At 45.7% G+C, this 13,807-nt stretch overlaps 1 pseudogene; it reads right to left on the bottom strand.

The window, feature by feature from the left end:
• Positions 1-948: 948 nt before the first annotated feature.
• Positions 949-1,070, bottom strand: LOC136637151 (5S ribosomal RNA; annotated as a pseudogene).
• Positions 1,071-13,807: the final 12,737 nt, after the last annotated feature.

Below are 13,807 nucleotides of genomic sequence, written 5' to 3'. Positions count from 1 at the left end.
TTAAAAGGTCATGATTCCATATTTTTTTTTAACGGCAAGGCATAAAGTTGCTCCTGACAATGATGCTTGGAGGCCTTATTTGTGCAAAGCTCAGTGTGGACCAGGCAGGCACAGCCAAACGCACTGTCTGTGAGGCTTTCATCAGTGGCGTTCCTGACCACTGCCCTGCCAGGGGCGCACCCCCCGGGGCGCAGCCCCCACCTGAAGGTGCCACTCCTCGTGCCACCCAGAGGTGCCTGCTTCCCCACCTCCCGGCGTTTTGAGGGCCAGGGAGCCTGTGTCACCCCATGAAATAGCCCTGGCTGGATCATTGCTTCATTTTTTTTCAAGCCTTTGATTCACTATCTTTACTGTGGCACTGCAAGTAGAACTGATTCTTGCACAGTGATATGTGTAATCAGAGCTGGTGCCAGTGCCCTAGGCAAGGCTAATAGGGCTCTCGGACCTGTAACAATTGTATAGAAGAGAGAATTTCAGCAGGTGCAGCTTGTCATCTGGGAGATGGATCCACTGCATTTTTACATTGATTTTTAAAAAAGAAATCTATCTAAAACTGCACTCATCAGAGGTTTGTACCTTGGGCAGCTTCCTCGTTGGACTACTGATAGCACTGGCCCTGCATGTAAGACTTTCTCATGGGAGCAGCAGGAGAGTCTGCCTCATCCATATGTGATTGTCGTGGCCAAGTTCCTCAGGCCACATCTCTGTTCAGCTGTTCCACTAGGTGAAAAACAGTATGCATGTCAGAGCTGTGTGCCGATCAGAGGCATAACTAGGGTGGAATCTCTGGGGCACCTGCCCTGGGCACTATGCCAAGCTGGGGGACACATGACTGCCCCTCAGGCTCCACCCTTGTTATGGTGCTGGTAGCTTTGTGCCCCCGTTCCTTCTCCCTTCATGGGCAGCCTCCATGGTTGGCAATCTTCAGTCTCGAAAGACTATGGTATAAGCCTACAGCACCTGGTATTCCCAGGCGGTCTCCCATCCAAGTACTAACCAGGCCTGACCCTGCTTAGCTTCTGAGATCAGTCGAGATCAGGCATGTGCAGGGTAACAGTTGGGCAGCCTCCACAGGAGATAGAATCGGGGTGTGAAGCCACTGCAGCAAGTGTTCCCTACGCTGGGGAGAACCTGGAAGTGATGTCACATGGCATTGTGCTGTCACTGCCTTGGGTGCTGGGGCAGTGCACTACAGCTCTGATGCCAATCAATTCTGCCTCTCCCCCTTCTTGTATGAAGAACACTTGATCAACATTATCCGGAACATTCCTACATGGCCACAGAGAACACTGGGGCATGACAACAGCTCACCCTTTGTGCAGTTCTAGCAATACCGCCTCATTATCATCTGAAGTACTTTAAAACAGGGGGGGAAATGTGAATGCTAAATGCAGCAGTCATAAAAAGCCCACACACTGGCTCTCAACCTTTCATTAGAACATTCAAGTCTTTCCCCCACAAGGGGAAACAAAATTAAAATTCATTAGAAATAAGTCAGCCATGATTCAAGGTTGGATTTGTCTTTATCATCCATTGACAGAAATAACATAATTAAATCATTTCCACTGCTTTCCGTAGCTGCTGCCAGCTCCCTTTGCACCAAAGAATTCTTGGAGGGAGGGAGAGAAGGAAGCAATTGCAACTTTGTGTGGAAAGGAAACCTGCTTCCCAACTGTTACAGAGTCTTTGGGCGCACACGGGGTGTGTACCTTCTGCCCTTGGGAAATGAAACGCCATTTGTTTGAGAAATATCTTGGTCAGTGTATTACTACAGCTATTCCAGAATTGCCACTCACATTCTGCTGAGAGTAAAATCCATTATCAGAGGCTGCCTGTCTCTCGAAACCAGTTGCAAGGAAGCAACAGCGGGAGAAGGGTCTGCCTTCACCTTCTGTTTGTGGTCAACCCAGAGGCAACTGATGACTCACTGGGCAAACAGTCCTTTTCAGGGACTAAATGGGCTTCGGCCTGATCCAGCAGGGCTCTTCTTATGTTGTTTTTTAAGATCTAAAGTGGAATTGAGGAATGCTCCTCAGGCATTCCTGAGGAGCACTGAGGGTTTTTCAAGCACAAAAATACAGGGCCACTTCAAATGATCCTCCAGTCTAGGGGCATATCTAGGGTGTGGCACAATGAGGCATTTGTCCTGGGAGCTCCTTAGGGAGGTGCCATGCATGGCGGCGAGCAGTTGCAGCAACACACCACCTGTCCACGGTGCTCCAGGTGGATTCTGACCTCTCCAAGGGACATGCTTCTGGCCTGCAGTTGGGCCAATCTGCCCTCCTGAGGGTCCGTTTGGCTCAGATTTTGAGCCATTCTGGGAGGTGGGTTGCAGCGCACAGGTACGGGGATGACCAGGGAAGTCACATTGTCATGTCATGGGAGACACTTTGCCAACAGTCTGAGGCTAAGAGGCAAAGAAGGAAGGCCCATAGCCAGGGAGACAGACCAGGGACAGACTGCACTTGCTCCCGGTGTGGAAGGGATTGTCACTCCCGGATTGGCCTTTTCAGCCACACTAGACGCTGTGCCAGAACCACCTTTCAGAGCGCGATACCATAGTCTTTCGAGACTGAAGGTTGCCAATACAATACATGTCATCATGTCACCCTGTCCTGGGCACCATTAGATTCTGGGACACGTTTGTTCTGGCCCACCACACAACACACATCCCACTCCCCACTTTGCACCACCCCTTGTGGCTGCATCAGCAGTGGTGGAGATGGAACATTCAAGCCACCCTGATCAAGCTGTAACTAAACTACGTTAATAGCACAATCCTACACAAATTTACTTAGAAATAAGTCCCATTACATTCAATGGAACTTACTCACAGGTAAATGTATGGAGGATTGCAGCCTAGTTTTAGGAACCACATGATTAGGAGAAAGCCAGATGTGGTGACAGGGTGGTGCCCTAGGTGGCAGAGGGAGAATTGTGCATATTTGGTTTCAGTCATGTGATAGGCAGCAGTGTTGTCCAGACTGGCCCACAGGCTCATACACGCAACCCATATTTTATTCTTTTGTTTGCATATGTATGTGCATAAAGTTGATATTTTAGGATACAAACTTGGACGCTAGGTATGAAATTAATTTTTATAGTATAAGAAGGAGAAGGGTGTGCTTTCCATCTTTTGGGAGCCCCAGTTGTCCTAGATTGTGTTCTCACTTCCCTCAGTTTTCAGATATTATAAAGCAGAAGTATTTATCTTTTTCAAAAATTATGTCTCACCTTTCTCGTTAGTGATCAAAGGCAGCTTGCAACAACAAAAATATACAATTAAAATATATTATCGTAACAATGAATCAAAATCACGGACCATCAAAACAAACACAGTAACAAATAATTAGCAGTTAATAGTCAAAGGGAGTCATCCCCAAGCTGTCACATTCCTACTTTTAGAGCATTTCTAATAGATGTGATCACATCTAATAGATGTGATGTGGTTGGAGAATGTTCCATTCAGAGAAAGACTTTCTGAAAGAAACTATTCATCTTTCAAAAGTGTGCAACAGGTGTGTGTTAAGGTTGTGCGACAAGTGTGTGTCAACCTTGATGGGCATTTAAAGCACATTTCCAAATCAAGCCTGATGTACGATCTTTACTCAAGAATCAGCATTTCTGTGAACATTCACAAGGGCTAATGCCCATCTGAAGGTGTGCATTGTGGGTAGTGGCATATGAAGAGAGTGGCCAAGGGGGTCCCTGGCCCCATGTGCCAGGCAGCAGGAAGGTGTCTGAGAGGCCAACACAAGAAATTTAAACTTCTTCTTTCTTTTTTTTAAGAATCAATTCTTTAAACTGATTTTTCAACTGTTTATGGGCATGATAGTATATACAAAGTTACAAAGTTATTTATATATATATTTCATGTCATGACTATTGCTGAATTTAATAATGCCGTGGGCGGAGGTTGCCAAAAATTTATGTGCCCTGGCTGCCAAATTACCTTGATACACCACTGCTTTGAGACATGTCATCATCAACTGTTACATCAGTGAGAAGTCAATGTGAATATACAAAAGCAGAATTTTGGTTCCTTATGTAAGCAACAGGAGAACTTCATCAAACTCATGTTTCCTACAAAGTATGTGTGTGGGAGGTGGGGGGAAACCAGGTTCAGACATACTTCCTTTCTCCATATTCTTCAGACTGGATGAATTCTATATGGAAAAGGAAACCAGCAGAGGAATATGCTGGCAGAGTGGAACATTCATAATGAATTGTGAACGCTCTCACTTTGAAATGTAGTCAATTTTAAACGCCTAATGCAGAAGACTATAATGCCTTAACTACTTTTCCCAGGCTTTCTCATAATGTTAACAGCAGGTGTGCAAATGCAAATCATTTTGAGCATATTTTAAACACACAATGAGCAGCTTCCGGCCTCCTATATAAGAAAAAAAATTTTAAAAAAAGTTTTGAAGGCCTTTCTCCAACAGGCTGGCACAGTTGCTCCTCATTACAGCCAGCAATCTGCTTGTGACTGGGAAACGAAAACTGGTTCTGTTGGGATCATTTCCACAGGGTTTTCCTCCCACTTGTAATTTCCTTTTTGCTCCAAATGCAAGTCCTCAATCCCTTTTGAGTGCGGTATGTGAAAGTCCTTCCCTAGATATGATGTACGTATCGAGACCCACACTTGTTGGGTATGTACGTATCGAGACTTGTTGAGGAGTGGTCCTCAACAAGTGGGAAACCCTGGCCTCTGAGCGGCCCGCTTGGAGGCAGGCTGTGCAGCATGGCCTTTCCCAGTTTGAAGAGACACTTGGCCAACAGTCTGAGGCTAAGAGGCAAAGAAGGAAGGCCCATAGCCAGGGAGACAGACCAGGGACAGACTGCACTTGCTCCCGTTGTGGAAGGGATTGTCACTCCCGAATTGGCCTTTTCAGCCACACTAGACGCTGTTCCAGAACCACCTTTCAGATTGCGATACCATAGTCTTTCGAGACTGAAGGTTGCCAACAATCAAGACCCACACATAAATGTTCCTAATTTAAAAAGCAAAACAACACTTTATGAGAGTTGACAGTCAATCAAATATACAGTATTCATAAACTTGGCTTCCCTTAAAAAAAAAAATACAGTGGCATCAAGTTGTTATCTATCATGCAAAGCATTTGCTTCTGTAGCGGAAATGAACAGAATTCCCTGGACTAGATCACTCCCTCTCCATCCCTTTAAACTCAGCAATAAATTCTACCTTTGATGTAGATCTTTCTGACACTGGTGAGCGTGGCATATATTTGGGATGAGGAAGCTTTGGAAACAAGGCAATAGACAGCATGGAGGAACCTTTTCTTCTGCCAACAGAGGGCCAAAAGACCCTCTGTTTGCTGCAATCTAGACACTGCAAAGTTTGGAAGCAACGGAGCATGTCTCACCAGGGTGACTAAAAACTATCTCACGTGGTCTAGAACTAGGGCTGGCCCATCAGGCAGCAGAAAGGCAGGGGGGCACCTCTTTTGCCAGTCTTCTTCCTTCTGCTTGTCCTTGAAAAGGAAGAGAAGAAACCATGCTAGAGAAAGTGCAGAGAACAGAAAAGTGGTAGGCTAGAGAGCCACCAACACTAGCCTACCACTCTCCTCTTTCTCACACTTCTACGTCCCCCAATTCCTTTTCAAGGAGAATCTGAATGAAAAGTGGTGGAGGGGTACTGCTAGGTAAATGCACACAGTGGTGTCGCCAGGAGGGTGTAGGGGTTGTGGGTCGCACTGGGTAATGCGCACAGGAGGGTGACATGCACTGGTGATCAAAATAGCTAAAATCACAGTTTGTAGGAATAATACCATCATGGTATACTACCATTTGATGCAGAAGTTACAGCAGAATGCGATGAAAAAAAACACAGGAGTGAAATATTTCAATTCTATCAAAAGTTATGGTCAAAAAACCAGAAAACAAAGATGCAACTGTCTTATGTAACAAATAACTACTTTTCCGCAATTCAAAATGGACCAGTGAGACTGATTGTTTGAAGAGCCAATGAGATGTTGTTATGACACAGCATGGAACCAATAAGGTGTTAGTAAGGTGGAACCCGGGGAGGGGGGTGACACCACTAGTGACCAAAACGGCTAAAATTGTAATTTGTAGGAATAATATCATCCTGTGATATGCCATTCGATGCGTAATTTACAGCAGAATACAATGAAAAAACCACATTGAAATATCTGTGTTCTATCAAAAAGTATAGGCCAAAAAACCAGCGGGGAGGGGCACTGGTACATCACCATGCTCACCACCCGGGTCGTTGCCCCACCCACTGCATAGGAGGAGGTCCATCATGGAGGTGTGTGCTGGCCTTCTGAACCGAGTGATGCAAACCCTAGTGACATCACTGAGTGCACCACCACAGGCACCAGAGGTCCTGGGCCAAAGCAGACTAGGATCCACGGACTTTACTTTGAACTTTCAGTTGTGAATATCTTCTGTAGCCATTGCAGCTTTGTTTTTTGCAGAGCACTGTTCAGGGACAGGGCTGGCTGCAAGGCTCAAAATGAGAAAGGCAAGAACTTTATTCCAAACCGGTTTTTGTGTCCAGGTTGGCTACAAAGGCACCCTCCTCAATGTTGAATGTGGAGAAGAGGAGATGAGCAACGGTGGACTGAAAATATCTGGTAGGAGCAATTTCCAGAGGGGTAGCCATGTTTGTCTGAAGCAGCAAAAGCAGCAAAGAGCCCTGGGGCACCTTCAAGATGAGTGACGGCACACGCCCTCGTGCTTCTGCTTTCCCCGGGGAATGAAATCCAGAGCAGAAAAAATCCTTCTTCCCCAATGGCAGCTGTTTTGCAAAATGCCAAGAAACCTTGGAAGTGCCATAAAACAATCATGGATGCTCTCGGAGAGCAGCTGTGACATTGCCTTCATACCCAGAGAGTGCTGATGTGCTTGGAACTGGTTAAGATCGTGGAACAATTTTATATAGAATAAATGTTTTGGAGATCAGAAATGGCAAGTCGCCTATTTCAAAAATAATTACAGCAGCTGCTTAGCCTTCTCTGCATATGTGTGTGACAGACAGAGAGAGACTCTTGTATGGTGCCCACAATGGATAGGAATGCATTGTAGACCTTTGCCACTTAGGATGGCGGCTGAAGGCTGATGCCTCAGACTCAGAAAGGGAGAATGATTTCCCTTGCTCTCTGGTCTTGTGAGAGAGGAGAAGAGGAAGTGTACCAGAGGCAGAACAGCATCAGGGATCATTGGCTGAGGACCAATGCTAATGTCTGAACCCTCAGTACTAGCAAGAATAACAGCACCCAATGCACCTTCAGCACTGGGTAGGAAAAAAGTTATGATCACTGTCCAATCTACTCATCAGGAGCTAGGAAAAGACTCTCAACTCATACCAAATTCTCAACTCATATATTTTTAAGGAACTCCCCTGCAAGGACCTCATTGGTGCAGCTACATTGGCATCAGGGGTGTTGCGCTGGATTGAGCTGCCCATGTGATCTCTCCAGGTACTAGACAGAATCTCAGTTGGCCCCTAGGACATTTGGAAAGAAGATGGCTTTTCCCCAATTTCCAGAACACAAAGTCCAGCAGTTACTCTGCTTCATCCCCAGCACTAGATGAAGCACGCAGGTCTCATGTCAGGCAGCAAACCACCACTAGATAATGGCACCAACAGTACCAGTGTCGCATTGCTGGAAGCTCTGGGAGAAAACTCTACATTGGGCTCTACATGACACCCCAACCAGTAGAATGGGTGCAACCACTGCCAAAAGTACTGAAGATTCCCAAGTTGGCCTGCCTCATGAACACTCCTATGCCCAGCCTGGTCGAATCCTGATATCACCCCAACCAGCAATTTGACTTCTGTTGACTTTCTTCTTAATGTGCCCCCTTAAATGAATACCTAGCTTTGTTAATATAAAAACTACCACATTTCTCTTTAACTTCTGCTCTCTGCCTCTGTTTTCTAATGGACCAACAGGGCTACCTACGATTTTTTCGTACGTTGGAAGAAAAAAAAAGAATGCGTTAGGTTCTCACTGAGTTTTGGTGGCTTCAAATATATATTTGAAAACAATTTTGAAGTTTACTGAGAGTTTTCAAGTTAGATTAAATTTCACTGTTGGCAATTTGAGGATGGATGGTCTTGGGATTCTTTCCGTGGGAGCTCCCACTATCTTTTAGAGCCTGTGATGACATGACACACACACAAAAGCAATCTATATTACTCAAGGAGTCAGCCACTTTTTCTTTTCTAATTAAGAGTCATAATTACATTTTTGATTAACTTAGAATTAACAATAATATAGATTTGTTATCAGTTTGTTGCATTCCCCGGTATAAAATCGGAGCATGACAAATTTAACTTTCCCTAATACAGATATTTTTAGTCATTAAGATAAGAGCAGAAGGTACTAAAAACCAATTTATGCTTCACAATCTACACAGATTTACATATATTTGACAGCTTCCTTTGAAGAAAGCACAAACATGCCATAAACAGTTCCCATAAAGTCTACGGCAAGCGATGGCGATGCTTTTTAAAGAATTCTGCTCATTAACGTGAAATGAGCTCAACATCATCAGAATCGTTATGTCAGAATTGGCAGGAGTGATGACTTCCTATCCCAGCTTTTGGGTGTCCTCCTATTCTGTATAAAGCTGACCTTCCAATTAAGCACCACAAAGTACAGTATTCACAGATGCATCAGAACAAAACACAGATGCATGCTGCGTTCGAGTAGCTGTCTAATGTGCCACTGCTGGAGTTGCTCTGCCCACTACTGATTGGACAGAGTTCTGTTGCAGGTAAATGGTTTTCCCCATTCACTACATTTTCTGTCACCCTTGCTGTCTTAGTACAGGTCAATCCCAAAGGATTGGATGGAACTTACCAGCAGGGATGGGCAAATTCAGTGTGACTTGATTCAAGTTGGGTCACGAGTCTCCGCCCCTGTGATTTGACTCAAAAACGAGTCCTAATCAATGGACTTTTCAAGTCTCCCAGAGCATTTTTTGACTCGAAAGGACTCAAGCCACAAGTCTTTCCCTTTAAAAAAGACTTGGCTGCATGGAAAAAAACGGAGCTGCTGCCAGGGTGTGTGTGTGTGTGTGTGTGTGTGTGTGTGTGTGTCGGAGTTCACCTTTTATACCCCCTAATGTCCCCATCCCATCTGTAAACAAGGTGGGAGGGGGTGGAATGGACTGTGTGCGTGGGGACAGAGGCAGCAAGAAGGAGGAGAGTAACGTGCAACAGCTGGGAGGCTTACCAGTATGACAAAATCCTATGCAGCCCTACTCAGAACTATCCCATTTGTGCCAATTGTTTAATGATGTTTCCTCCTCCCAAGTAACAATGGAGCCCAAAGGAATCACACAGTTGGAAAGTGTGATCACTACGAACTGCCTTCCCCCAGGTGTCCCTGCCTCCTGCCCCTCCCTGGTCTTCTCTAGCCAGTTCTAAGGCAAGAACCCTCTTGGGCTCCTCCTTCTGCCCTACCTCATCCAAAAAAAAATCAGATCACCCATCTTTCGTCCAATAGTCATTGCTTCCTTCAGAGATGGACAAGAGAGCCTGCTCATGACTCCCCGCACCTCCTTTTGTTGCAAAAGCAAAACGTTAACCTTTCCCCGCCTCCTGGTGGAACTACCCTGCTGCTCACCCAGTCTGAACGATGGCCCCATAAGGTTTTTCACTCTGTGAAAAAGTAACCCAGAACACCCAGAGACAGACTTGAGTCTTCATCCATGGGGAACAAGCGCCAAGTCAATGACCTCAGACTCAAGTCAATGCCAGAGTCATCAATGCAGGTGACTCAAGTCTGTCAGAGTCAGTGAAAAATGTGATTTTGCAACTCAGACTCAAGTCACCTGACTTCCCATCCCTGCCTACTAGTGGGGTACATGCTCGGGCAGCCTAATCCTCAGCTGTGCTGGCACAACGGAGCTACATGGCCTATTATGATGCATCCAATGCGGTTCAGGAGCTGCTGGTGGTCTCATCAGCGTAAGGGGATTTATTTCCTTTTACCATGAGTAAAGCCCCAGCCATCCCTGTCAGGTTTCTCGGATCCACACCAGCTATTTAGCTGGTGCGGCTCCAGGAAGCCAGTGTAATACCAGGTGAGCAATGGGCAACAACTGGGTTGTTTTCACTCTTGGAGTTGCAGTGGGCCCCGCTGTCATTCTTGGAGGGGGGAAATGCTAACTTTTGCACAAAAGCTTTGCTTTTGCAGCCATGTATGGCTATGAAGGGAAGGGGGAGAAGCCGCTTTGCATCAGCATTCAGGAGCCTGCAAAACTTAACATTTTGCTCCCACCCCCGGAATTCCAGTGGTGGGTCCCAGCAGATGACCAGCAGTGTTGCTCCTTGATACCAGTCCTTATGGCACCCCAAACAGCAACTGCAAAAGGAGACAGACTCCAATTGGGTGTAGCATTTATCACAAATGTATTTTCACGGTGTTGAGTGTTTTTCAGCTATTAGTACTCTTCAGGGACACAAAAAGAATGTGCCATAGAAGATCTCTGGTTGTGGTGATCCTTATTTCATATGCTGCCTCAGGATCACAAAAAAACAATATTTATGTATGTACGTATGTATTTATTTATTTAAAATTTTTTTACTGCTTTTTGAGCGCTCAAACAACAACAAATAAATACAACAATAAGGGTGCAATCCTAACCCCTTATGTCAGTGCTTTCCAGCACTGACATAAGGGCAATGCAGCTCTGAGATAAGGGAACAAACATTCCTTTACTTTGAGGAGGACCCCGTGAGTGACACCCAACTGCAGGATGCAGCACATGTCCCATTGGCACCGCTATGCCAGTGCTGGAAAGCACTGACATAAGGGGTTAGGATTGCGCCCTAAGACAGTTAAATAAAAACTTTAAAAGCAATTACAATGATACAGATACCATTAAGAATATAAAAACAGCAACAGCATAAAAATAGCACCACAGACCTGTAGTTATTAATTAAAATGGGGTCCCAAGAGTTCCCTAAGAGTGCTCCCCTCCTCAAATCCGGTGTTAAATTCCCAAATTTTCTTTGCACATTTTTGGCACCCACCCTTCCCCTTTGTCCTTTGCCACTTCCTTGCAGAGGGTATTCAACTTGCAGACCAAGGTTTCAATCCTATACACACTTTCCTGGGAGTAGGCCCCAGGGAACACAATGCGGCTTACTTATGAGCACACATGCCTAGGATTGCGCTTTAAAACGTGCTCATTGGAGGGAATTGGGATGTGTTTAAGCCAGCAGAGCTCTGGAGAGCTCATAAAAGAGGAAATGTAAATAAATGTAAATAAAAAGAGAACAAATATTGGATGAAAGAAGAATGAAACATAACTTCACTCAAAATTATTAAGAGCCATTTCGTCTGTACAAATTTGCCTCAAATTTTTCTTCAGATTATATTTAGGGCAGCTCTGCAGTCAACTGGAAACTGGTGTCATGAAGCCAAAATCGGTTCCACTTCACTGTGTCTCTTTCTTTCTGTTTCAGTTGACATTGTTATGGAGACTGGAAATATTGCACACCGAGTCCATAAGTAGACTCACTGGCTCTTAGCCTCTATTTTCTCCTTGCAAACTGAGATTAGAGGTAATCAGGCTCTGCTGCAAGGTGCAACAGAGTTCAGACATTCTAGGCCAGCAAGAATGTGAAAGTCATGAGGGAGCATGTACTCCTTCCCCTTCCTGTCCCTCAGATGAGACATGTGGATGCTCAGTTGTGAAGTTGACAATTGTGTGAAAGGTAAATCAGATATTCATGCAGTCTGATATCCAATTGGTAAGCCAGCATAACATGTGACATTCTTAACACTGAATGGAGGATCTATAAATATAAAATTTAAATAAATACATTAGAAAGCCTAAGACCTTCAGATGGTCCAAAAATGCTCAGATGTTTGTCTGGTTTTTCAGGACAACCAGGAAGTGATGTTTATAGGCCTTTAGAAGGCATTCTGAGGGGAGGCACATGGCTTCCCCGGCCCTCTGAATTCCTGCCGGAGGCAACTGGAGCACAGTTCTGGTCGCATTTGGTTGAGCGGGCCAGAGACTTGCAGGGGACAAGAGGCTTGCCATGGGCCAATTAGAGGCTTGTCACGGGCCACATCTGCCCCTTGGGCTGGGGTTTGGAGACCCCTGCTTTAGAGGTGTATTATGCTACTGTCAATAGCTAATATTGAAAATAATTTTTATGTGAAGCTCATCGAATGCACATGATTGCCTTCGTTTTGGCAGCAAAATGTGTAAGCATTTGGTCTGCCCTTCAATTTCCTCAGACTTTCAAAATTAGAACACCAATCTGGTCCTACGAAAGGACTCTGCAGAAATGAGAAGCCCTCCCACTGATTGCCAAATGTGAAACCTTAAGACTGAAGCATAGTCATTTTTTTTAACTTACAAAAGTAGCAAAACAGTGCTGTGCATATGCATTTAGTCAGAGAACACAACAAATGCATGAGGTCTGGATGTATGACCAGCTACTATAGGGGTGTCAAACTTGTTGCACGAAGGGCGCAATCCGCACCTGTCCTGGAGCAAGCAAGCCAAGAGGCTTGCGCTGCATACAACGTGGGATTGCAGCAAGCAGCAGCTGAGCCAGGGACAAGGGAAAGCTCTTCCCCTTACCCCTGGATAAGGGCTGCGCACCGCTATGGGTCTCCTCGGACCTGCGCCACCTCCGGAGGTGGCGCAGGTCCGAGGAGAGCAGAGCAGCTTGAAGCCGCTCCACTCGCCCTGGGGAAGGGGGTTGGAACCCAGCATAACGGCCAGGTCCCAGCCCTGCTCCCGGCTCCCCACACACCCACCCCCGGGCCCAACCTCCCCCTGCCCAGTAACGCCCCCTCCCACCCCCTCCCCAAGCCCCCCATGCCTACCTTTGCCGCTAGTGCCGGCGCGCTCGCACCAGCACAAGCAGCAGCGTGGGAGCTGTGGCGGAGGCTTCTGCCTCCATCCACGCGTTGGCGCATCTGGATGTGCTGGCGCAGCTCCCGCCTATGGAGGCGCAAACATGCTTTATGGCACATTTGCGACTCCTCCAGAGCACCTATACCGGCATAAGTGCCAGTTAGGATTGCTCTCATAGTGAGTTGAATACCATTCATGGTGCCTGCTGAGGGCTGGAAGTGACATAATTCAGCGGGAAGTTATGCCCTGAAGCAGGAGTGATGTTATCAAGCAGACTGCAGCTAGAAAGAAGCACTTTGTTCTCATAAGAAACTCATTAACTGCAAATGAGAGAAGAGAAAATGTGCAAATCTTCATATTTTCCAGTTATGAAAGATCCCAGTTAGCACATGGGCCATCCTTTCAGCAGGACTGCATCTGCCGCAGCTTCACTTCACAGCTCAGCAGCTGAGAGGTGCTCTGCAAAGTGACACCAGTGGCGTAGCTGCTGGGGGTAGCAGTCGCACTCAAGCTTTAGGGGGCAACAAGCTGAGCTTGACACTAGTGACCAAAACTGTGAAAATCTTGGTATGTATGAATAATACCATCATCTTATATATCATTGGAAAGGTTACTTAATGCAGAAAGCAATGAAACAAACAGTACTGGAATATCTGTATTCTATCAAAAGGTATGGCCTATTAACCAGAAAATGAAAGCGCAACTGCCTTATGGAACAAAAAATGGATTTGCTTAACTCAAAACTGACCTATGAGACTCATTGTTCCAATGAGATGTTATTATGATATAGCATGGAACCAATATCTTTTTATTTATTGACTTAATTAAATTCGATTTTGTCATGGAGGGGAAGCTACAAAATGTTCTTTGACATCAGGTAGTAGATAGATGCCTTAGCTATGCCACTGACTAGGGGGAGGCA

This window comes from Tiliqua scincoides, chromosome 1 (genome assembly GCF_035046505.1).
Source record: "Tiliqua scincoides isolate rTilSci1 chromosome 1, rTilSci1.hap2, whole genome shotgun sequence".
NCBI lineage: Eukaryota > Metazoa > Chordata > Lepidosauria > Squamata > Scincidae > Tiliqua > Tiliqua scincoides.
Note: the sequence above shows the minus strand (reverse complement) of the source record. Positions and strands in the feature narration are given on the sequence as shown.